General features: G+C 53.9%; 1 long non-coding RNA gene across 7 annotated transcripts in view; it reads right to left on the minus strand.

Annotated features, from left to right (window-relative positions):
- Positions 1-1,853: 1,853 nt before the first annotated feature.
- The window catches only part of LOC143401108 (uncharacterized), a 187,347-nt gene continuing 163,095 nt past the window's right edge, over positions 1,854-26,105 (minus strand). For 5 of the 7 annotated variants that reach the window (XR_013155512.1, XR_013155513.1, XR_013155511.1 and 2 more), the window contains 3 exons: positions 11,547-11,663; positions 11,374-11,452; positions 8,026-10,430 (listed from right to left, as the gene is read on the minus strand). This is a non-coding gene — a long non-coding RNA (uncharacterized LOC143401108). Of the gene's footprint in view, positions 3,546-7,823; positions 7,977-8,025; positions 10,431-11,373; positions 11,453-11,546; positions 11,664-26,105 lie in introns of those variants that run through there. The other 2 variants (XR_013155510.1, XR_013155515.1) reach the window with 2 other exon arrangements.

The raw sequence follows: 26,105 nt of genomic DNA on the forward strand, positions 1-26,105 counted from the left end.
TCACAGAAGAGGGGAAAATGCACGAGATCTAGACTGGACTTGGGGCACTGGGTGGCGGCCAGCTTGTGGGTTCTGTCAGCCCCCACAGGGACGTTTTCAGGCACCAAGGGTGGTGACACTTTCTCCTCCACAGACTGGGGCCCTGAGGAGCTGGAGCTAACGCAGGCCACCTGGCTGCGTGGTGGGACAGCTTCCCCTGTCCTCATGAACGTGAGTGGGAGGCAGGTGGGCGGCAGCTCCAAGAAGCTCTGCAGATGAGCTGCAGGTGGAGCGGGCAAGTCACCAAGGCCTCCTGCTCCTGAGAGGGACAACTGCGTGCTAGTGGCAATAGGAGACTTGAGTTCAGATCCAGCCTCCACAGCCCCCGTCCACGCCCTGGCCAGGAGAGAACCTGGACACCCAGAGAAGCTGGGGCAGGGGAGGCGTCTGTCCTCCCACTGGCCATGTCTTGGGACATCTGGGCCAGTACTGAGACATCTTAAAGGAAACAGTCCTGCTGGGAAAGATCACTAACTGATAATTCATTACCAGGAAAACTGGAGGCCCACCTTCTAGGAGGCCCACCAGCCCTGCGGCAGGCCCTTGTTCTGCCCAGAGCAGGTGGACGAGACCATCGAAGCCATCTTGTGTGTTCTTTGGTGACAAAAACGTGCTCCTGCCTGAAGGAGTCAGCCCCAAAGCGAGGGGCAGCTCTTGGTGGGCTCACCCCTCCTCTGCACGAGCAAAGCTGTCACAGAGGCCCCTGGCTCACAGCCGCCAGCCAGCTCTCGGGCTGTGGGGATGATTAGGAGAGGAGACCTGGGGCACAGTCAGGGAATCCACAGGAAAACGCCACACAGTGAAGCCAGCAGGGAGCGGCCTGTGCCCTTGGTCCACTGTTCAAGGAGGAAGGTGGAGACAGGTGAGCAGAGAATGAGCTCAGCCAGGTCATGAGCACAGGCCCAGAGGTCAGAGGGCAGAGACTGCAGCTGCCCTGGGGCCAGGGGCCTGGTGATGAAGGAGGAGGCAAAGAGGGAGGGCATCTCACTGACAAACCTGCTGACGGCCCAGCGGGACCCTAGCCTCAGGATGTGAAGGGACAAGGGAAACCTGGCTGTGAGGCCTGGATGTCCCTGGCTCAGTGCTCACCATCTGTGTGTCAAAGGCAAGCTCATCAACCTCCAGGAACCTCAGCCCCTTGCCTATGAAATCAGTCTGATAATAGCATCTGGACCTCTTAGCTAGAATTTAAAGGGGTGAAGTGTCGGGCAAACCCACTGTCATCAGGGTGTGAGCACCACCTGGTGCCACCATGAGGAGCATGCCCGCAGGCCACGTGCCTGAAGAGCCAGCCTCTGCTCTCCAGACTTGGAGCTTGTGGCTCAGACTTGCCAGGGAGGCCCTTTCTGCTGAGCCTGCTGGAGCCAGGACAGGACGGGCACCCCTTGCTGGGTGAGTCCTGATTTTGTCCACCAGGGCCTCCTCCCTGACTGCCTGACCGACCTTAGCAAGAGCTGGCCTGCTGCACAGAAGCAATGCACTTCCACACTGACTCAGGCACCGGTCTTTGATGGGGACCCAGGCCCACCATCCCTGCTCTTCCCGGGGTGCAGGGGGCAGCCCAGTGTGTACGCATTCCGTCTTCTCAGCAGCCATTCTGATCAGCACAGAAATCCCTGCAAAGGCAGGAAAGCCCCGCGCCTGAGTGGCTGGGTATCCCCTTCAGTTCTCCTTAGCCTACAGTGATAATCGCACAGATGTAGCTTTATCTAATATAGGTCGTATTCATAGGTGAAATATAGTATAAATAAGTTCAAAAGATTTCATATATATTTTTTACTCAAAACAAAAAATTTTATTGATTCACATTTCTTTTTAAAGTGTTGTGGGTTTTTGTTTGTTTGTTTTTGTTTTTATGATTCAACATGAAACTGCCATACAAGCCCACAGCCTGCGCTGATGGAACCCAGCTGCCTTCCCAATCTCTGCTCAGACCCATGTTTCAGCTCCACACCTGAGAGAGCACGTGGGCTGTCGGACGTTCCAAGACTCAACTGGCTCCGAAAGAGCTCCCAAACCAGCAGTTACCAAGACCACACTTTATATGACTCGTTTCCATGAGATCCCGACAGGCAGACCTGCAGACGGGCAGGAGGCTCGGAGCTGCCAAGGGCAGGGGGATGGTGGATTGGAGGGGACGTGGTTGGACCTCAATAGTCTGGCTTTTTAAACGGCTCGTGGGCCCTCTCGCAGGCTCTGAAGCACGCTGCATCTTCTCAATGGACTGGGCTGACCCTCGGGTCCCCACAAGGAGGGTCGGTGCCATTTCCAGAAGAGGGCTGGGAGTGCTGAGGGCTGTCCCCAGCCACAGAACCCACCAGTGGCAGACCCTGAACCTACCATCTCCACCACTGACCTTACTGTGCCCCGGTGCTGGCCCTGGGTCCCTTCCCTTCCCACCCCGCGGCAAGCAGGGAACAAACACGCACTTACTGTGGGCCTTGCAGCTCCACCTTGGCCTGGCAGGGCTGGCTCGGCCCTGCTTCCACCCAGCTGTCCCAAAGCACTGTCCCCTCCTGTCTCCGGACACCACCTGGCAGATTCTTTGTGCTTCCTGTCACCTTTAGGTGACCCATGCAGGTTTCAAAGTCTGGTTCAATCTTCATGAAAACGTGAGCAGCCATCCCACCCAGGTTCCCTCCTCTGCCCAGCACCTGAGCTGCCCGTGTGGACCTGCAGGACTGATGTGGGCCTGCAGCCATGTGGTGCCAGCAGGGAGGATGGGCTACCGACATCCTCCCTTTCTGATAGACACCCCATGTGTCCAGGAGTCCCAGGTGGGCCTGGTTGAGGATGGCCATACCCCCTCACCACTCATCAGGCCTCTGAGAAGGATGACCCCTTGAAGGACCTCCCCAGGCTCAGTGAGCCCAGGCCTTCTCTTCCAAGAAGACCAGGGATGGTGCAGGTCCTGGGGCACTCCCTTGGCTCAGGAAGTTCTAGTGTCAGTACTGTCTCTGTGACTGTCCCCTCAGTGAAAACCTCCTCTGCACCATTGTGACCTTCCCAGGGAGACCCAGGACCCATTCAAACAGCCCAAGATCACTGGGTCCAGGCCTCTCCGGGGATACCATGCTGACCTCCTTCCAGTCCAATAAGGAAAGAAGGAAAGAAGGAAAGAACATTGGAACCAAGAAAACCCTGGAGGCGGCTTTTCTCCATGACTGAGTGCTGGGCCCCGAGGTGCTCCGTGGAGAGGCCGCGGTACTTCACCCCTGTGCTGCAGAGGCAGAGGCCGGCAGGGGACAGCCCCCAGGCCCTGCCACTTCTTACACACGTCTTCAGACTCCACATGAGGACTCTTCCCACCCCACTCCCTGCCAGCGCCAGGGGCACTCTGGTCACTCTGACTCTTGAGAAAGTGTCCCTCTCATCCTGGGGTCCTCCAAACTTCAAGCAGCAGGCATGTGGGGCTCGTCTGCTCTTGCTCAGGTGCATTTTGTGCCCACCCACAGGCCAGCTGTGCACAAGCAGGTCACTGTGCCTCCCGAGGGTTCGCAACATTCCTGTGTAAACACAGAGAGACAGAAATAAACACGCGGGCAGCTCTGAGTGGGGACTGAATGGACTTTCAACGTTAAACTGAACCAGGCTGCGTCTCCTCCTAACTGCTCACCCGGCTCCCGTATGCAGGCACAACTGTCCTTGCACACCTGGAAGGACACTGGGGTCACTCACCCTTTGACACTGGCCCTCACACCATTAGGAACCCCAGCACCCCAAGGCCTGGGGCTGTCTGGGCAGAATGAGTCCTCTTGCCCCAAATATGCCTCGTGAGACCAAATGCTCCTGCTCTGGGGACCCAGATAGGCATTCGCACTGGGACTTTCTGAAAGAGACTGACCTCAGTCGTGCCACGCCCAGCCCAGCCTCTGCCGACAGCCTCTGGCTCCACCAGAGAAAAGAAAACAGAAAGCTGACATTGCTGCACTTCCAAGCCAAGTCCCAGATGAAGAAGCAACGGTTGCATAATAAGGCAGAATTATAGTGGGTGCTGAAAGACAGCCAGGAGCCAGGTGTCTGGCAGGGGGGGCGCCAGGCGCTGGACGCTCCGGACACTGCAGCATGTCCGAGTTGCTCCTGGGGGGCTGATCACAGCACTGGCAGCCACGCCCTTCACACCCTCCTTTGAGAACGACCGCATGGCCTGGCGGTCCCCACTTGTGAGGTTTGTGGGGTCCTCTCCCGCCCTTGACAGCACAGGCAGGGCTCACCAAACCCTCCTGCCCTAGGGCTCCTCCTTGCAGAAAAATCCTGCTGAAAAGACCTGGTGGTTTGCCTGTGTGAGGTTTCCATGACTTTAAACGTTAATGAAGGCTGTAGGAAAACAACCAGGTCTTTCCACGTCCATGCTGGTCCCTCTGGGCCCCTCACACCGTCCTGTTGACACAGGCACATGACGAAGGTGTTCCTAGGGGGTTGTGCCAGGGACATCCCTCTCTGGCAAGGCCTGTGCTTCCGTGTGGTCCTGTTGGCCTCTGCAAGCCCAGGTGTGAAACAGAGTGGTGCTGAGACCTGACTGCCTGGGCCTGCCGCAGACCACGGGGCAAACCCAGGGTCAGAGTTAAGGTGAGAGGTGAGAGGTCAGAGGTTGCTCCTCAGCGTCGCCAGTTCCTTGTGGCAGTTTGAAAGTCACCCACCCTAACCTGACCGGCACTCTTGGCAACTTTTTGACAGATGAAAGTAAATGTCTCGAGAGAGACACAGAGGAGTGCTCTGGGCTCAGGAGGCACTGGCCTGGTAATGGAGGGACCTGGAACCCCGAGGTGTCCTACCAGGGGAGCCTGGGCAGCATGACCCTCCCCACGGCCTGCCCGCTCTGGGCCAGGAAGGCCAGAGCCACGGGCCTAGCAACACACCAGAGGCAGGAAATGCCAGTCCTTCCTAAACCCTCTGGAGGTACAGACTGCCCTCAGCTGAGTTTCAAGGAAACATCTGACCACACCATCACACCCCCAGCTCACTAAATAATACTGAGCTAAGCTCCAATAATTTCCCCAAACATTCCCCAGTACTTAGGTTTTTGCTTTCTGGAACAGACCACGGCACATCCAGAACATTCCAATGACCAAGGGACATAAAATGCAGACTCTCTTCCAACCAGGCCAGGCCCTGAGAGTGTGACTCTTAGCTTCTTCAATTGTGCAATTTGAGACCTTTAAATAATGAGAACCATTCTTTAAGTTTTTCCTTCTAAAAATGGTGTGGTGGTGGAGAAATGTGCTCCCCACCCAGGGAGGTGGCAGACCAAGGGTGAGGTCAGCGCATGGACTGAGATGCCGTCAAGGCCAGCCCTCCTCGAAGGGGCGGCAGGAAGCAATCCATCAGATAACCTTGGAGGTGACGCATCCCACATGAACACAAGGGAAATGATGGAAAGTGTCCTGGTACCTTAATGAACTGGGCTTTCCAAACGCACTTCAGTCCTCACAGGGACCACCAGTCATGGCCCCTCGCATCCACAATCCGCCTCTGACCAAGGTTTGCCAAGCCGGTGGCCTTGCAGCAGGCATGGCAGACAACCAGCGGAGCAGCATGCTTCCAGCTGGCACAGCAAGAGCCTCTGTCACTGAAACTCCCGCCAAGAGCAGAGCCTGGGGAGAGGGAGCAGCACAGGGCCACCCACCCCTCCCTCTGCCAGGAAAAAACAGGCCTGCCCGATCTGGCGTCCACTTACCGACTGAGCCACTGACATGCCACCGCTGGAGACCACCCTGGAAGAGCCCCCTCTTCACCTGAGTCCCTGGCCCAGGTGAGCCAGATAGCCCCTGTCTACAGCTCATGCAACTAGGAATCCAACCCCAAAAGCTCAGGCACAAGTAGGAGCCCAAGTCAGGTACAGAAACCAGGCCCTGGTATTTTAGGATGCTAAAATTAACCACACAAATTGCTGAAAAGAAGATTCTGTCCCCTCTTCTGAGGCCTCTTTGGGTGACTGACTGGGGTGTTTTCAATGGCAACCTGCTCTCGCCCTCCTTGGTGCTGTACCACGCCCAGCGGATCCCAGCCCTCAGGGTGCCTGAGCCTTGGGCACATCGGTTCACGGTCCACCTGCTTTGCTCAGGGGAGCTCAGGCGCAGCACACCCCCTCAGAGTGTGGGGTGCTGGAGGCTCCCGACAGGCTGAAGACAGGCCCTGTCATGATGCTGTCCAGGACACTCAGGGTGAGGGGACAAGGAGACTCAGTGGGTGCCAGCACTTGGTGGCCGTCCCCGGGAGTCCCGCTGGCGTCATCAAGTGCGTCCTCCTTAGAGGAGGACTAATGCAAAGAAGTCAGAGCCGTGGTCCCCAAGCTGGTGTGTGTCCTGAGCCCAGCCACACGGGAGGGCACCACTCCCTGGTGGCACCTGGAGTATCCTGGCTCACCAACCGCAGGGCTTCAGCCACCCCGACTTGTGCAAGTGTAGGTAGTCAGCCCAGCCGCATGAGCCAGAGCCTGAGATCCTTAGGATTCCCTCTGCAGGACACGTGGGAGTGGAAGCCAGCAGGCCCTACTCGGAATGGCACTTCTTATCCTCCAGTGGTGGCCATTCAGGCAGCGAGAGCGGGAGGTTACCTGGCATGCCGGAACCAGTCCCTGTCCTTGATTCTCACCCGAAGGGGCTTCTCCACAGAGCAATTAACATATTTTCCACAGCTTTTTCCAGTTTGTGCATTGTTTGATGGACTTAAGGCTTTAAAAAGAATTCTCTGGAGGGTAAAATTATGCTCAAAGCCACGGTGGGCTCACCACTGCCCCTGGAGAGCTGGCTGCCCTCACCACAGGCAGGGTGTGTCCTCAGAAGCAGGGACACCAGGAGTGACAATTAAGAAGGCAGGTGTATGTGTGGCAGGACGCTGGTATTGAGGTTCCACTGCCGGAGAAAAGACAGCACCTCGTTCCTGTTCTCACCAGAGCAGTGGAACCAGAAGCCACGCTGCCGGGCAGGACTCAGGGAGCTCTCTGGAATGTCCTGCGAGTCTGAGCAGCTCACCCTAACTCTTCCCGCTGCTGGCCCTTGTCTTCAGCGGCTTTCACAGGGAGTGTGCAGAGGCCAGGGCCGTCCAGCAGGAGCAAATCCTCCCCCGTGCTCCTCCAGGCACGATGCGACTTCAGTGGTCAGGGCGGGCAGGGATGGGGCAAAGGGGCCACTGGGAGCTGGATGTCAGCTGCTGCCTCTGACCCACACCACAGGGAAGCTCTGCTGCCAGATGTCTGTGGACCTGGGCTGGGCCGGGGGAGGAGCAGGCTGGGAGGAAGGGAAAGCGGCCTCCGGAAGCTCTGGGCACCATCGGCGACTCACGGGCAAGACCACATGGCCCTGCCTCTTCTACACTCAGCTTTTCACCAGCAGTGAAAGGCGGTCGATGCTCCTGCCTGCTTGGGCACAAACGCACCTGGGGATGCCACCAGAGCCTCATCTGGGTTACAGGCATCGCCAGACCAGCCTCGGTGGAGGACCTTGGGCATGGCAGAGCCTGGGTGAGCTTGAGGGGCACCCCTGCAGGTCAGAGAGAGCGGCACGGCCTCTGGGGGCTCTCCCTAAGCCCAAGGACTCCACGCTGACAGCCCAGAAGCAGCTATTGCCCAAGCCACAGTCAGTCCTAGAGATCACGGAGCTCATCTCAGAACTGAGGCTCCGAATCCTGCTCCACCAGCGCTCAGCCAGCAGTGCTCTCAGTGGGTGTCTGTCATGGGCCCCGCACCCACCCATGCTTCCTGTGACCCTCACCACCACCCAAAGGAGGAGGGACCCCTCTCTGCTGAAAAGCAGCCTGGGGCTCAGAGAGGTTTAGCAGCCCACCTGAGTGTTCAGAGCTGGTCAGTGGCCAGGTTGAGTTTAACTGAAGTCCTCTGTCCTGCAAGGCCAGACTCAGCACGGCCCATCACTGATCCTCAGATGGGGTCTTCAAACAGCCCCCAGGGCAATGAGCTAAAAGACAATGTGTGTGTGTGTCTGTGTGTGTGTGTGTGTGTGTGTGTGAGAGAGAGAGAGAGAGGGGGGGGGGAGAGAGAGAGAGAGAGAGAGAGAGAGAGAGAGAGAGAGAGAGAGATTTCACTGGCAATTTCTTAAATTATTGATTATAAAGATGAAATCATCTTTTGATGTGAACATTTGAAAGACATTTCCATATACTAAGACTTCAACTTTTAAAGTCAGTGTTGCTCACAAGGAGACCATTACCAGGAATCTTCCATGGCTCAGGCTGAGTCAGGGCGTTGTGTCACCTGTCTGAGAGACAGCGCTGGACTCTGCTGTGAGGGTGAGGACTCCTGCCTAAGGAGCAGGACTGACGCCTCGAGCACTTTGCAGACTCTGTCCCACCTCACAGGACACTCTGCAGAGCAAACAAGTTCTGGCATTTCCCACCCAGTCTCCTTACCAGGCGGATGGTCCAGCCATGATGGGAGGCGGCCTTGGGTAGAAAGCTGGACAATCAGAAACGGAGACCATTTGACGACAACCCCGGGGCAGCTTTCTGGGCTGCCCAACTGTCAGTGCCCATGTGTAAATTCCAGAGGGCAAAAGTGTCGTTCCGGAAGCCCTGGGACTTTGGATGGTTCTGCCCCTCACCTCAGCACTGAGAAGCTGGAGGCCTGTCTGACCCATTCCTAAGGCTCCGTCTGGGCTCTGTGGGATTCTGCGCTTGGGGACCAACCCGTGTCCCTCCCTGCCTGAGGCCGATGGCTAACTTAGGTGCAGCTGCTTCCAGAGCCAACAGAGTAACTCGGGGACAATAGCGCTGCATGCGTTTGCAGATTTCTTTACTTACACGGGAGTCAGAGGGCCCAGCCGACCGAGAGAGGAATGTCACAGTGACGGCTTTGTGACATTTTCACCAAGTTGAGGAGGGCCCGGGTGGGGCCTTCTGTTGCTTCAGACATCGCACCACACCTCCAGGGTCACTCTGGCTCCTGAAGACCTGAGTGACAGGCAGGCCCTGGGGCCTACGCTTCCTAGCGCCTGTCACCTGCTGTGGAGGAGGCGACTGTGTTGGAGCCGCATGGCTTTCCTGCGAGATCAGCACAGGGTGCAAAGCTGTCGGCAGGCCCTGGGGCGGGGTGGCCCCGCACCGAGGGAAGTGGAGAGTCAGCCTGTGGAGGGTAGCGGGGCAGAGGGCCGCCCCTGGAAGCAGCCCTGCTCGGGAGCCTGAGGGCCGCAGAGTGAGGGCAGGCCCACGAGCCCCCAGGTCTGGGGCAAAGGCTGCAGGCGCCAGAGGCTCTGGTTCTGAGGACCCCGCAGAGCTGTGAGTGACAGAGATGTCTGGGGTTTCAGTCAGTCAGACTGGTGCGCCCGAAGAGAGCTGGCTTACAGACTCCAAGTGAGAGGACGAGCCAGGGTCAGGGTCTGGATATGGGGCGCCCCCTGAAAAGATCAGGGCCGCTCCGAGGGGCAACGACTAGACCGTGAGGGCTGGACCGCAGCAGCAGATGATCCATCTGGTGGATCAGTCATTCAAGTGGCTCGTGGGCAGTGACTGCAGGAGGTGCGGCATGGCCGGGGGAAGCCATCACCGAGCAAGGGGCGGGGTATCCTTGGGGACCCTACCTTGGCTCTGGCTCCATAGTCTCTCTCTGCTTCCTCTCTGCCATGACCTAAGCTGCTTGCCTCCACCACCCTCTTCCACCATGATGTTCACCTCGAGCCCCAGGGACTGGAGCTGGCTGTCCATGGACTGAGACCGCTGAGACCATGAGCCCAAAATGACTTTCCCTCTAGGCTGTTCTTGTCAGGTATTTCTGTCACAGCAACTTAAAGCTGACTAACACAGTCGTAAGGTCACCAACTCGTCTCACAGAAGGACCAACAGGTGGGCATCCTTCTGTCATATCCAGCAAGCACTTAAATCAGGCACAAGAGAGACACATGGCCCTGCCTTCCCTACGTGCCACAAAGCCCAAGTGGGTAGAGTTGAAAAGCGCCTAAGTGCGTCTCCTTAGGCACCTGTTTATTTGTAGATCATTAGCCCTGGAGCAGCAATGGCTTCTGAGGCCTTCTAAGCTACTCCTTATTCAGGCTAAATCTAACTCGTGGGACACGGTTGAGACCCATCTGCAGTAAGAACCAAGAGCAAGATGTCTCAGCCATTCACCCCTCAGCAGGCACACGGAAACCTGGAACTTTTGCCACCAATGCAGGATGTTTTTAGGGACTTAAGCCAGGAGTACACCATATTCTCCCCTGAGAATTTCCATGCACAGCTGAAGAAGCAGGTTGCCGTGTCATGACTCCAGCAAGTTCTTACCTGAAGCTTGTAGCAGATTTGGAGAGGTCTTAGTCAGCTCCTCACTGCTACGACCCAAAGTCCTGACAAGAAGAGCTACCAGAAGGAAAAGTTGACCTGGGGCTCATGGTTCAGGTGTTCAGACAGCTGGCTCCATTCCTGGGCTCAGGGTGAGGCAGGACATCCTGGCAGAAGAGTGTCGCGGAGGGAAGTGGCTCAGGACATGATCAGGAAGCAGAGAGAGACTAGGTTCAGCTCCCAAATATGTATTCCCAAGGGTCACCCCCAGTGACCCACCTCCTGCAGCCTGCAGTCACCACTCAGCTAATCCCATCAGGGATCCTTTCACCGACTGGGTTAAGTCTCTCAGAACCCAAGCCTAACCTTCCATCGTCTCACACGTGAGTTTGGGGGACACCTCACATCTAAGGACTCTAGACGGAGACTCTTGACTTCATCTCACGCAAACTCCCTCTGGCATTCAGTAAGGCTGATGCACCGTCCCCTGGCTCTGAGGGCAGCGGTTAATCCCCAAGAATTTCCATAACACCAACAGGGGGGTGCGTGTCCTTGTAACTCAAAGGCTCTCTGTGAGACAACCTGGAATAGCTAGACGGGGGGTGTCCAGGGGACACAGCACCAGTGGTCGCCATGTGGCTACAGCTGCCCACCGCCTTATCTGAGCTGCCCTTCCCCACGGTAGCTCCAGTGGCCGCAGGAGACTCCTGGGCCCACTCTGTGCATCAGCTTTGCTCCTCCTCTGCCTGGCACAACCCCTCCCCTCTCACCCTGAGAAGCCCCCACTCATTTCCAGTTCTCATGTCACCACTTGTGCGTGGGCTCCCCTAGTTCTCCCCCCAGCCTGAGCTGTACCCAAACCTTCCCATCCCAACAGGATCCCTGTGCTCCCTGTCCTGTCTCCCACCCGCTTGCACACCCTCCACGGAGTGTCCTTTGGCCTCCTCCTCTGTCCCCCTCCACGTGGTTGGGCAGCCACTCAAGCCCAGGGCTCCAGTGATGCACGTCCCTGAGCTGTGGAACAGTAGGTACTGAGAGCCACTGCCGGGACTTCAGGAGGCATGGGCTGCATGTAGGGTGACCAAAGTCCCCCAGAGTCCTGTCACTTACCTTGGCTAAGAGGAAAGAGACCGTGAAGAGTGACTGGCTCCTCCACCCAGCAGGGACCTGGGTCCTGATGGTGGCACTCCTACACGGGACACAGTGCCGCGATCTGAGCTAAGCCACGCTTCCTTCACACCAGGCTCTCCAGATCCCCCGGGTACTTAGGAGCGTGAGCTGACCTGAGTCCACTCCAGGGACCTTCACTGTGCCACTGTCCTGGGAAAGCCGTGCTCAAAGCCCAGTGATCACTGTCCCAAGAGGTGTTAGTCAGCTCTTTGTCACTGCGACCCAAGGACCTGACAAGAGCAAGTATTAAAGGAACAGTTCATTTTGGCTCATGGTTTCAGAGTTTCAGTCCACGGATGGGCGACTCCACTGCTCTGGGCTGGAGGTGAGGTGGAACATCATGGCGGAAAGCAGCTCAGGACATGGAAGCCATGAAGCAGAGGGGCCCAGGGGAAGGGCACAAGGGAGACGCACCCTTCCAGGGCACAGCCCGGGGCCACCACCTCCAGCCAGTCCACCTGCCTTCAGCACCACTCGGCTCAAGCTGGGATGGAGGACAGGTCACAGCTCTCACCGTCTAGTCACGTTACCTGCTGCATCAACAGGAGCTTCTCCCAGACGGCTCAGGCCCTAACCACACAGCCAGTTTCCACAGGTAGGAGAATTCACCACTCGTGGTGGGAACGCGGCAAGTAGAGGGAGCACCCACTCTGGAGGGAGGTGCAGGGGGTGGCTCAGTCCCTGAGGGAAGGCGGGGGCGGGGGTGCTGGGCGAAGCCTCTGGGGCCTGCTGTGAGCTGCAGAGGGGCCTTTCTCATAGCAGGGTGTGCTGCTTTTCAGGGATCTACTGGAAAGCTCCACGGACCTACGAGTGATGGGACTCCGTCCCAAGAGACCAGACCCAACAGCTCCCAAGGCAACAGTGGGGGGACCTCTGGCCGGCAGCTGGCAGCCTCCGTGTCTCTGAGAGTCCTCTGTGTTGGTCATCACATCCTGGGTGGAGGCCAGGACCCTGCCCAATGGCCGGGCAGGCAGGGCGAGCGTGGCTTCCCTGCCCTAACTTCTGGGTAGGACGAAGGCTTATTAGATTAGCACTTGGACATTTCACTGGCTCCAGAGAAGGAGTAGCCCACCTGCCTTGAGGTTTCTACACTTTTACTGTTATTTCAGAATAACAGTAAAAGAAATATCTCCGTGTGAATACTCTACGTTCGTCGGCCAAAGAGGAGAGGCGACCATAACTTCAGCAGACTTCCTGTGGATTTCCCCTGTAACTCACTGAGGCGGCCCGGGAGCCGTGTTGTCCTCTGTGCAAGAAAGTGCTCCATGTAGCATCCCGGGCAATGGTGCTCACTAGAGCAGGACGCGGGCCGAGACCCTCAGGGACCTGGCAGAGAGCCTGTGCCCACAGCAGCCCCCAGGAGGAGCCTCCTCAGACCTGCAGCTCAGGCCAGGGCACATGTGCAGGCCGGGGCTGCCCCCTGCTGGACGCTGGACAAAACAAGCCGAAGCAGAACAAAACCAGGCGGGCCCTGAGGAGACAGTCCCTGTGGCACAAACAGGGACCCCACAGCCTTTGGGGTTTTGTCTCCTTCTGCTCCGGTTCCTTGTTGGCGTGAGAGCACCTCCTGTGCCTGGTACCCGCACTGCATGGTTTTACGGGCTGCAGTGCTGCAAGAGCAGGCCCCACCGCTAGATCTCCAGAGCCCACTCTCCCTGCCTCTCTGAAGCCCAGGCTACAGGTCACAGTGTCCCCGCCAGGCCAGGAGCCTCAGCTCCTGGATCAGCCTGAAGGACTCCTGAGACTCCCTGAGCACTCATCCTCACTGGGTGACGTCTGCCGGGCATCCGTGCTGCACTGGGGTCAGATCCAGGGCGTCTTGATGCTGATGACGTCCATCCGGGCTCCCAGGTGTTTCTTATCCTTCACCTGCAGGTGCACACCTGGGCTGCCCCTCCATCTACGTGAACGCGGGGGATGAGCGTGAAGTGCTAGCAGCTTTCCGTTCCGATTCTTCCAGGCAGACTGCAGCCCTTGAACGCTGCTCACAGGAGGCAAAGCAGTGTGCACGCACACAACCTAGTCCCGTCAGTCTCCCTCCCAATCCGCCCTTTTCCTCCCCTGCCCTCCCCTGAGCCTTCTCTACTGATCTCCCTCTGTATCATTATGTTTAAAACAGTACGTTGTAACGGTGCACACAACGGGTCCACTGGGGCACAGTCAACCAGGCTGAATGTGGGACCGTTGGTTCCCCGGCACTCCAGGTCCTCCCCTCCCTCCCCCAGTCCCCTTGAGATCTACTCTTATCAGTCTCCCTTCTGTTTTCATGAGATCCCCCTTTTCAATTTCTCTCTCTCTCTCTCTCTCTGTCTCTGTCTCTCTCTCTCTCCCTCTCTCTCTAGCTTCCATACAATGAGAGAAAATGTCTGACCTTTGACTTTCTCAGCCTGACTCATTTCAGGTAGCATGCTCTTCTCCAGTTCCATCCATTTATCAGCAAATGCTGTGATTTCTATTTGATGGCTGAGGAAAGCTCCACTGTGTGTACATATATCCCATTTCTTTATCCATTTGTGTTTCTATACGTTTGTCTATGGATACCTGGGCTTGCTCCATAATCTGTTATTGTGGTTTGTTCTGATACAGACATTATAGTGGCTGTTATCTCTATAGTATGCCAATTTTAGTTCTTTTGGGTAAGTACTGAGGTGTGGAATAGCTTGGTGCCACCAACAACGTAGGTGGGTACCTTCTTCCCCATTTCTCCATCATCATTTATTGTCATTTGTATTCTTTATGACTGCCATTCTGGCTAGAGTGAGATAAAAATCTCAGTGTAGTTTTGATTTGCATTTTCCTAATTGCTAGGGATGCTGAACTTTCCATTTATTTATTTATTTATTTATTTATTTATTTGTATGTCTCTTGCCCATTTGTACGTCTTCTTGTATGTGAGAAGCTCTGTTTAGTCCTCTTGCCCATTTATTGGTTGGATTGTTGGTTTTGTGTGTTGCTTTTTGAGCCACCCATGTAGTCTGGAAGGGCAGTGGGCAAAGAGCTTCTCTATTCTGGGCTTTCTTGTGCTCTTGGTCCCTTGGCTGTGCAGGAGGTTTTTATTTGATGCTGTCCTACTTATTGATTCTTGGGGGTTTTTTCCTTGAGCTTCAGGGGTCTTATGAATAAGTTGGTTCCTGGGCCCATCACTTTCTTTTAGCACTCGCAGTGTTTCTGGTCTGATCCTAAGTCTTTGGTCCACTTTGAGTTGGCTTTTTGCAGGTGAGAAGTTGGGATCCTCTCATTTTCCTGCATGTGGATGCCCAGCTTTCCCAGCACTGTTTGTTAAAAGGGTGTCTTTTCTTCAGCGTATGTTTTTGGCCCTTTGTTGAATGTCAAGGGCTGGACCGGTGTGAGTGTGCTCTGTCTTCCACTCCATTCCACTGACTCACGTCTGTTTTGGTGTCGGGCCATGCTGGTTCTGTCACTGTGCTCTCGGTCACAGTCTGAGATCGGGTGTTGAGACGCCTCCTGCCTCGCCACCCACCTCAGGATGGCTCCGCTGTTCTGGGTCTTTTCAGTCTTCCTTGTCAACTTTAGGACTGTTTATCAAGTTCTGTGCAGACGGTCGTGGGCGCTTTGATGGGAACTGCGTGTTGGTTTTGGTAGTATGGCACACTGACACTCATCCTGCACGGGAGGGGAGGTCTTTCCAACTTTTTCAATTTCTTTTTCAGGGTTCTCTTATTTTAAGGATAGACTACTTCACCTCCTTGGTTAGATTTATTACTTTGCTATTGTGGTTGCTTTGGGGGGTTATAATGAATGGGATAATTTTCCTGATTTCGTTCTCAGCAGAATTACTGTGGGAGTATAGAAAATGTATTGATTCAGGGGTGTTGACCTTGTATCTTGCTACACTGCTGGACTCATCTATCAGCTCTGAAAGACTTCCAGTGAGATATTTTTGGGTCTTCTAGATACAGGATCATGTCATCAGAGATGATTTGACTTCTTTTTCTATTATTTCACTTTTATCGCCCTCTCTTGCCTGATTGCTGTGGTTAGAGTTTACAGAACTTTGTTGAATGGAAGTGGTGAGAGTGGGCATCCTTGCCTTGCTCCTGATCCTAGAGGAAATGCTTTCAGTTTTCTCTGTTCAGTATATGTTGGCTTTGGCTTTGACGTACAGACCATTATAATGTTGACCTAAGTTTCTTCTATCCCCAGTTTCTCAGCATTTTTAACATGAGTGGGTGCTGGATGTTGTTGAAGGCTTCTTCTGAACCGATGGAAATGATCATTTGATTTTCCTCAATTCTATTTATGTGGTGAATGATCTTTACTGATGCATGTTGAAACAACCTTGCATCCCTGGGATGAAACCAACTTGATCAAAGAGTATGATCTTCTTAGTGTGTTTCTGAACATGGTCTGAAATGCCTTCCTGGGGATATCTTTCCTTGAGGTGCCTCGCCTGGTTTGGGTATCAGAAGGATATCGGCCTCATAATGTTAGACACACTCACCTGCCCAAACCCAAAGGATGGACTGAGAGACACAAGGGTCACAAATCAAGGCTTTTTACTGCCAATCTTGCGAGACTGGGCATCTGGGGAGCAGGCACACCCACAGCAGGAACAATCGATTTCATTCCCTGAGTGCCCGGTCCCTCCCTGGTTCCCCATGGGTCAGTGCCATGGGACGTGCGTCTTCCTGACTGCTGGGTCTATCTTTGTTGGCGGCCGTCCTTCCCCCTCCCCTCCTGCCCTCCAGGGCTGGGCTCTCCTGCCCTCCAGGGTGACTGCTTGTGACTTTCCACTCTACTTCTCCTCCTTTTCTTGCATCCCTTTGTGTTTACGCCTAAATACTGTATTCTGAAGGTGGACCCTGCACTTTATAGTTCCCACAATAGGATGAAATCGGGAGTGTTCCCTCCCTTTCTGTTTCGTGGAATAATTTGAGGACTGGCGTTAGTTCTTCTTCAAAGTTCTAGTAGGCACAGCTGAGGATCCATCTGGTCCTGGGCTGCCAGGCCAGTGGAGGGGCAGACCCAAGGGACCCTCCTGGTTCCCTCCATCTCCTGTGGATTGAAGTGGCCACTGGTCTAGGGTGAAGATGAGCCCCAACTCTGGGGCAGGCACTGTGACGCCAGGTGCTGCTGTGGCCCTATCTCAGGCATGTCCTGTGGCCACCCTGTGATGACAAGTGAGCAAGAAGCCTCAGCCCTCCCAGGACAGATGTGGCAAGGAACGATGGCCACCAAGTCCACTTACTGACCTCGACCCTTGTGCCCTCGACCCCCCCCCCCCCCGTAGAGGAAGAGTGGGCAGGAGCATTCTCCACTGGGCAGTTTCCATTGCAGGAGTTGAAGGGGTGGGTTGAAGGATCCATTTTGTAACCCAGAACATTTCCTGAGACGTCAGAGATGTCCCTGGAGACTGTTCCTAATTCACACTACAAACCTTCACCAGGAACATTCAGGTCTCCCTGTGCCCCTGGGGGTTGCTGAGCTTTACTGGGGTTCACCATGCAATATCCCTTGCTCCCAGGATTTGGCCCCTGTACCTCACATGACCAGACCTCACACCACAGCTCACACCACACCACACCCAGGCCTGCTGGGAGGAAGCAGGATGGAAAGACACTGAATTTTTGTTAAGCATCTGACTTCTACAGAGGGCGTGCTCACGGGCTGGGACCCTCGGCAGAGCCATAGAAAGGTCCTCTTCAAGCATGAGTGTTGCTCACATCGGGGTGCGTTCTCTCATGACAGCCAAGGGGACTCTGGGAGGGGGCAGCCTGAGGACCCCCACCATGATTCTCAGGTCCAGCAAGCACCGCTGTGCATGGACATGTGTATGCCCAGGAGTCAGGGGCCTAGCTGGGGCTGCCAGGCCTGAGATTGTCAACACTACAAGAGAAAATGAGACAGTGGAGGAGCAGATTTCCAAAGAAGAAAGATGAGTAACAGTGGAAGTGTCTGAGTCTCCCCCTTAGAGGGGAACAAGCCAAAACAGGAGTCTGCCCTCGGCCTGGCCTCCTATCTTGCCCCAGGGTTTAGGATCACCTTGCTCAGTGCTGCTGAGAAGGTGGGGTACAGGTTGTCACGTCTGGGGAGGGTGGTCCAGAAATATGCATGAATGATGCAAAGACGGGCAGAACTCTGACCTGGGCTTCCGTTTCTGAGACTGTAGCCCAAGAACCAGCAGCACAGCATAGGAAGTGTGGAATGCAAAGTGCTGGTGACAGGGGTAGGGGACAAGGTACCAGCCACCACCACACGTCTAGCGGCAGAGTTGATAACTTGTGCTTGCTCATGGTATGGGTGTCGTCGTGCTGCCCAGTGACAAGCAGCTGTGGAGTCATGAGACACACACACACACACACACACACACGGCTGTGGCACACTGGCATATGTGCAAAGGAACACAGATCTGGAAGGATCCACAGGACATCCGTTCCCACTGGTACTGAGCACATTTGAGGGGCTTGGGGGGTGGCTCGTGTTGTCTGTGAATAATTGTGTTAGAATATTTTGGAATATTCTTGGTTTTTGAGTCATGTTTCTATTTTGAGCACATTTGTATGAATGCAAAGGTTTTAAAAGAGAAATACTTATCTTGAAAATCTGTTGACAAACACAAGGTAGCAAAGGAATTTAAGTGGAAAATGCCTCTGCTTGCCTGCCAAGCCCAGTTTCACAGACCCCCATCTGGCCTGCTTCCCACCCCGGAGGTCTGTCACCATCTCTGGGATCAACCACCTCTAAGCCAAGAGCCATGCACCGGAGACTGCTGTCGGGCGGACTCCCAGACCCTTTCCCGTTTCCATGGGACTGAGTCTTGCTAAGTTCTGGGGATGGCCTCGAATTTGTGACCCTCCTGCCTCAGCCTTCAGAGTCACTGGGATGACAGACCTGCGGCACCACACCCAGCTCAGTGGAGATCTTTACTTCACCCCCTGGAAGGTCGGGGTCCAGAGCTGCCTGGAGTCTTCCCGCTGCATTACAGGCTCTGAAGTCTGAGCAGAGACACGTCTGTGTGCAGCACCCAGTGTCCCTGCACCTCACTGATCCCAGGAGAGCTCAGGCACCCTCCCGGGTGAAGGTCTCTCCCCTTTCACACAATCTGTGCCCCCTGTGCCACCCCAGCTCTGAGACAGGTCAAGGTGAAGTGACGGCGAAACCAGACCTGGCTGTGAGAGGAAACTGCAGACACCCTAAGAAACCAGGGCCGGCAAGGGTCAGCTCTCCTCCGCCCAGCCTTCCTCCAGGGGCCTAAATGACTGCCCCTGGAGTCTGCCTTCTCCCTCTTGATATGCAAACATCCCTGGGCCAGGCCTCCAGGTCTAAGGAGCCTGTGGAAGGGCCCTTCTGCTGTCTCTGGGAGTGCTCTATGTTGGGGGCCCCACAAGGCCTTCAGCCACACAGACTGGGAACTTTCAAAAGCCCCAGTGACAGGACGGGTCCAAGATGACGCCAAATGACCTATAAATGTTGTGAGAGCCTGGTCAGGGCTCAGAGCTGGAGTCTGCTCTCCTCCGGGCCTGCTGGAGGGAAACAGAGTCTGGATTCTCCTCTCCCAGCGCTGCTGGTGTATCTGCCGTCTGTTTCCTGCAATGTTTTGGTTCCCTGACCGGAAGTGACAATCACCCTGGCCCCTTGCGCCACTGGTGTCGCTGGCTGCTTATGCCGGAGTGTGCGGTGCCCCTCAAATCAAATGAGATGACGGCACCCGATAGCTTTGGGGTCTCCTTCGCCTGGGGGACTCCCTGGAGAGTTGGACCAGCACCCACAGTGGTCAGGATACAGATAAGTCCTGGGACCTGAGGCCTCAGTCAGGCCTGTCCGTAGGACGGAAGGGGAGCTTGGTCACCTCCGTGCCACCTGCTGGGGAGCCATCAGTATCAGGGGCTCCCACGAGGGAGCTATCAGTATGGGGAACCCAGTGGAAGACAGTGTTTAGAAGTCCTGAGTGTGTGTGTGAGTGTGAAACTATTGCGGCTTCACGGCGTGTGCTAGAGTCCAAATGAGCCCTCACCTGCAGTTCCCGGTGACTTTGTATAGCGAAATGGCAATTCACCCCTGGGATGGCACCTCTAACTGGGCCGAGGTTTACATGGGTGCGCCTTCGGCCTCTTAGTTCCTAAGCTTCCCTCAGGGACACGGCCAGGGGGCGTTTTGTGTGACCTCCTCTTCTGTGTGCCTTGGGACAATGAAGTGGGGGGAACAGAAGAAGAAAAACAAGGTATCACCTGAAGTCCAAGCTGCTAGGGGACATTCAAGCCTGTTTTCTCCTTTCTTGTCCTCTAGGGTTCTGTCTCTCAGCAAGTTCCTCCCTAAATGATCTCCTCCTCTCTCTCCATACCGCCCAGGGAAGGAAAATGGAGAGATGCCCAAATGGGCAAGTTTTCTTTTTCTTGGGACTTCACAGACTCCCACGTTCTTTAAATACCTGGGCTGACCGTGATCTGACCTGAAGGTGCCCTCTGGTCTCATACAGCTGTTCTGTGTGTGTGCCCTTTCTGTAGTCGTCATATTTTTCTGAGCCCAAGTTTATTTTTTATGGTAAATTCACCTTTTCTCCTGAACCAATTAGCCTTGTTTTGTGTAACTGAAGTTTATTGCCCTCTGTTTTTCTTTACGCTGTGTCTACTCAGAAGCCAGTTGTTCAAGGGCTAACTTTCACTAGAGGAAGGGTCCCAAGCAGGAAAATAAAGAGTGGTAATGGGCCAGTGAATCTGCCTCAGGAAGCCAGCTGAACCTTGGCATCCACCATGACTGTCAAGACTTTATTCCCAGGGTTCAACTTCACAGCTCTATTTTAATCTCGAAAGCACTGAATCTGACAGTCTGTATAATAAACCCATATAGCTTTTTTGTATCCTACCTGTGGAAGTCATACCTAGCCAAAAAACCCCACAAAACTATAAAATCTTTGTTTTCTGCTAATTTCAGGTACATGTGTGCACACTTGTGTATTCTAAGTTGTGTCTACATGTGTGCTTGTGTCTACATATCATGCACCTGGTACCAAAAATTGGCATTAAAGAGTGCTCATAAAATTAAAAATATGGATCCAAATACATTTTAGCTCATGTGACTTAAAGTGGTTAAAGAGACAAAAATTTTATAAAAAGTCTTTGAAGTGACTAACCCACACATTTTTTCCCAGGGGATTAGCCAGAGAAGGGTATTGTTTTCTATAAAAATGTTTAAGTACAATGTCCATTGCTTCTAGGATTTTTCTTGAACAGAAAAGAATGGCTTACAATGTTAACTAAATTTGGTTTTCATGGGAAACTTAAGTTAAAAATGGGTAAATCAGATTTAACATAAATGGGATATACTTTATAAATGTGTTTTTTAAATTGTTGGTCAATGGAAAGACAGATTAAGATTGCTTTGTTTCTGGGTCTTCACTAAAAGCAAAATGATTAAGGGTCAAAATTCTACTTTCATGTATTGTTCTAAAACAAGCATTAAAAAAATAAAAACTCAAAAGATGACAAAATACCGTTGTTTATTTGGGTCCAAGTATTCTGACTCAAACTTCAGGCGGCCTGAAGGCCAACACTCCTGGACTTCCGACTCCAGCTGATGCCAACAAGGAGGGTGAGAGAGGAATCAGAGCCGGTGCCAAGGCTCCCGCTCCTGCGCCCGCCCAGATCCTTCACTGCCACTGACGGAAGGAACTGGGGCAATGCCAAAGAGTATTCAGATTTGATTTTGGGGGAGAAATAAGGAATGATTTGAAGGACAGCAATAACAACTTGGGAATAATTATGTCCATGTCATTTTTTATTCAAAACCTCTGTCTTGTTGAGTCTCAAGGTTTCTACGGTAAACTCACATTTGGTCCTGTGAGCCTAAATTAGTACATTTTGTTCCAATTAGTCTTGTTTTGCCCAACTGAAGTTTTTAATCCTGTTTTTCCTATTGTCTTTGTGCAGAGGTCAATCATTCAAGAAAAGCTATAAAATCTGTTTCCTGATCATTTTTAAATATTTGTGTACATCTGTGTGTATGTTGTGTTTATATATATATATCACGTGTAGTATCAAAGTTGGCTTATAGATAAATGAGCACTCTTAAATTTGATAAATGAATCCAAATAGTTTTTAGTCCATATGTCTTAAACATTTTTTTAAAAGGTTCAGTTTAAATTGGTTAAACAGATAAGAATAAAAATGTCTTTAGAATTACTAACCCACACATTTTTCTAAGTGGTCAGTCAGTAGAGTGTTGATTTCTATAAAATGTTTGACGTGTACTATCCACTGCTTCTAGGTCTTTCTCTGGAAGAACAGAGGCTTGAACTGTTAACTACAATTGTCCAATGTCTTGGTTTATGGATAACCTAAAATTAACAATTAAAATCGAGTAAATTGGATTAAACATAGATGAGATTGTGGGGTAGTATTTGAGTATTATCTGCATTTTTATCAGTTGGTAAATAAAATGAAAGATGCCCCTAACACTTCCAAGGGAAGCCACAGGTGGCCAACAAGACCTGGCCCCTCCTGGCAGATGGCACATGGTGAAGGAGACCAAACCTCCCTCTGTGTGACCCATGTATCCAGTAACTGGATCAAACCAGAAAACGACATGGAACTTGAGTAACTATTGTTTACAAACCGAGGATACAGGAAGATTATAGAAAAGGTCACAGAGGTCATGTGGTAAGCATTGCCCATGTGCCTGTGCAGACTTGGAAAAATGGGATCCAGAAACCCTTTTTGGAGGGTGGTTCTCCTGGGTAAGAGGAATTAAGATGATACTTGGCGTGACTGCGGCTGTTTGCTAGGTGCTTGCTTATTCCTTGCTCTTCCTAAGGAGTTTCCTAAAAACAGTGGTTAACAAAAAGACAGCCTCTCGCGTGTTACTCAGGAGAGGAGACCAACGTGGTAAGGACGGTGCCGCTGCAGGCTGCAGGTGTTCCCTGAGCATCAAGAGGTGGGAAAGGAAGCACAACTCCTTCCCAAGGTGCCCGCTCTACCTGTGTTGATAGCTGAGAGCTCCTGGGCTGTGGTCTGTCATCAGGCAGCTCAGCCGCTACGGCGGGAAGCAGAGCTGCTGGAAAAGGGGGGACGGCAAGGAGACTCCCCCGAGAAAGTCTGGAAACCCAGGAGTTCGCACTGTGAGAGTCCCGAGGACAGAGAGCAGTGCTCTGTCTTTGGAAAAGACGCCCCTGAGCCTGCCCTGGCTGGATAGATCTCGCATTTCCACGCCTCCCAATCTGCTTGTCTCTTTCCAGTGCCATGATTTCTCGAATTTCCATGGCACCAATAGTCCTAGGACCACACTCTGAGACTGCAGAGCCTGGTTCAGTGACCATTACTACCCCTGTCACAACAATCCTAAAAAATCAAATCTCAGGAAAAGGGAGAGTAAATATCTTCAACCTCGCTTTGGAAACAATCTTAACTCCAATTCTGAAAATACATATCGAAAATACCTACTTCATGTGTTTTCTATGTATAAGCCCAAGAGCAATGAGCATGTCTGCCCACTAAGATACACGTACAAGGATGCGCTCACCAGACTTTTTGGCAGAACCCTCCGACTCAACTCAAATGTCTGCTGACAGCAGGAGGGATGCACAAAGTTCTCTGTGTCCACACAATGGAACGTGGCCCAGAAGGGTTTTCAACAAGAGCTTGTGCTACGTGTGCTATGGGCAAGTCTCTCGGTGTCGTGCTGAGCCACAGGAGCCAGACGAACCCGCACACACTTAGAAAGTCTCCGACAGGCAACACTGAGGAGCGCGGGGAGGACTGATGGGGATCGGGGGACCCTGTGTGCATGCTGACACGTCCCTCATACTCCGTCAGTCTTGGCTACACGGGACCATCACTGTAAAAACCCCCAGAGCTACTCCCTGAAGATCCGGGTTGAACCCCAGGACAGACTTTCCCATTAGGCACAAGAAGCCCAGCACTCGGGGTCCATATGCCACAGGGACCCAGGACAATGCTTTAATAACTTCTAAGATCAAAGAGAAAACAGGAACGTGGTCCAGCCTGGACTCACTGTCCTCTACACAGTCATGAAGTACAGTGTCCAGTGCTGTCATGGGGAAAGGGTCCAAATGGCAAATGTCCCTGTGCAAGAGTCACACACAGCCCTGCCCCACACGTGAAGTCCCTCAGCCCTGCCCCCACATGTGAAGTCCCTCAGCCCTGCCACCACATGTAAAGTCACACACAGCCCTGCCACCACACGTGAAGTCCTTCAGCCCTGCCACATATGTGAAGTCCCTCAGCCCTGCCACCACACGTGAAGTCCTTCAGCCCTGCCACCCCACACGTGAAGTCCCTCAGCCCTGCCACCACACGTGAAGTCACACACAGCCCTGCCACCACAGTGAAGTCACACACAGCCCTGCCCCCACACATGAAGTCCCTCAGCCCTGCCACCACACGTGAAGTCACACACAGCCCTGCCACCACACGTGAAGTCCCTCAGCCCTGCCCCCACACGTGAAGTCCCTCAGCCCTGCCACCACATGTAAAGTCACACACAGCCCTGCCCCCACACGTGAAGTCCCTCAGCCCTGCCACCACATGTAAAGTCACAAGCAGCCCTGCCACCACACGTGAAGTCCCTCAGCCCTGCCCCCACACGTGAAGTCCCTCAGCCCTGCCACCACACGTGAAGTCACACACAGCCCTGCCACCACACGTGAAGTCCCTCAGCCCTGCCACATACGTGAAGTCCCTCAGCCCTGCCACCCCACACGTGAAGTCCCTCAGCCCTGCCCCCACACGTGAAGTCCCTCAGCCCTGACCCACACATAAAGTCCCTCAGCCCTGCCACCACACGTGAAGTCACACACAGCCCTGCCACCACACGTGAAGTCCCTCACAACTGCATGCACTTTCCCACATCCATGTGGCCATGGAAGACCTGCGTCTGGCCCGTCGCCAAGGGGCTCCAGTCTCGAGCAGCTTCTGCTCGCTGTGATGACGCTCTAAGGACTCCGTGACGCCCTACCCATGTCAGATCAGAGGGGCTGGAAGGCTGGGGTAGGACGCGCTCCCTCTGCCTGGAGGTGGAGAGGAGGGTCCGTCTGAAAAGCGTCAGATTAGAGGGCTTTTGAAGTAGGTTGGCCTGGGCAGGAGCTTCAGGAACACTGGGAAGATGAGGCACTGTCTGTGCCACCTGGTCCCCCGACCCCAGAGAGGACAGCAGTGACAAAGGGATGTTGGAGGACAGACAGAGGTTCCCAGATCAGGTGGCTCTGGGCTTTGCAGTGACTCCGTGGGGCAGTGGGCTTGGAGGAGAGGCCCAGGGTGTCTCAGATGTGCTCCCTACCGCCCTGGCCTACCGCTGGGAGGCAGGCCCTCTGAGCACCTGACGTCAGCCAAGCCACCTCTGCTGGCACGTGGAAGACTGCTCAGGGTCCCTCAGATGTCACCATCCAGCTGCTGGGGAGGGCGCACACATGAGAGCAGGGAGACTTCAAGGGCTCAGCCAGTGGGCAACTGGGTGGATGCTTTGGGAAGAACAGATCCAAGCAGGCCCTTGGGATTCTCTAAAGCTCTAGTCAAAGTATAAAAAATGGGATGGGACTCAGAGGTGGGTCACCAACTCTGCCAACGTGACCTCAGGACCTCAGAGCAAACAGTGCATTTCAGCCCTCATTCTGGTCCTAGGCCATTGTGCGACTGCATAGGCAACTTAGCAAGGCCCAAGGCAACTTGGTGAGACCCCGTCTCATGATTTAAACTATAAATAAGTAAAAAGGGCTGGGACGGAGCTCAGTGGTTCAGTGCACCGGGGTTCTATCCCAGTTCTCAAACACCCCCACACAAGACTAAACTAACCCACCGGGTGGGGCCAGCAGGTCCTGGTTCTCTGAGAGACTTCTGTTAACCGTGGTTCACTCCCTGCCCACCAGGGGGCACCATAATGAGTCTGGGCTCTCAGGACCTGACAGGGTGGAGTCCTCCCGGGCCTCAGGACTGGCCTCCTTTCAGGCTCACCTTCCAGCAGACATGCAGCTTTCTGGATTCCCTGCCCCTCTCAGGGTCTAAACCAGGGGAAGGAAGTCCAACAGGAGAGGTGCTGTTATGCTCAAATTCGGGACCCCCAAAGACCACCAGAGACCCAAGATCGATGTAAGCAGCAAAGAGGTGTTTATTGCGAGCTAGCTCGGTCCTCTGCGCGCACACACAGCAACTGGTGACGCTGAGAGGCCCCGAGCCCAGGTTTGCAGTAGTTTTATACATTCTTTGGAGAGGACAGGGACTTCACATACATCATAGCAAATCATCACACACCGCGGGAAAATCAAATAACAACTCTAAAACATGATTAGCACATTCACTGGCGGGAACAAGTTAGGTCGGGTGATTGGTCAGTACAAAAGGGGTATTCATTTGAACTGATTGGTTTAAGCCATGAGGGGTGTACGTGCTGAACTACATGGATTCCCAACATGTTATCAACCACCATAAACTACTGGGAGGGTCATCTGGCATCCCAGGTATTTCCCTGTCTCACGCTGATTGGTGGCTGCTAGGGGGTTGCTATGGGTCCCTCCTAGCCTGACTGAGTCAGGGACACCTGGGGCAGCAGATATCTCCTGTTATTTGTAGATAAACAACTTAGCAGGGTGGGGATGTGCTTAGGAGTGCTCTGTGGGTTTTTCCAAGGACAAAGGCCATGTTCCTTCCTTGGACAGGCTTGGCTCTGAGATAGAGGCTGGTTTTTCAGTGCCACCCCCAGCCCCC

The sequence above is a fragment of the Callospermophilus lateralis genome, chromosome 6, assembly GCF_048772815.1.
Source record: "Callospermophilus lateralis isolate mCalLat2 chromosome 6, mCalLat2.hap1, whole genome shotgun sequence".
Classification (NCBI taxonomy): Eukaryota; Metazoa; Chordata; class Mammalia; order Rodentia; family Sciuridae; genus Callospermophilus; species Callospermophilus lateralis.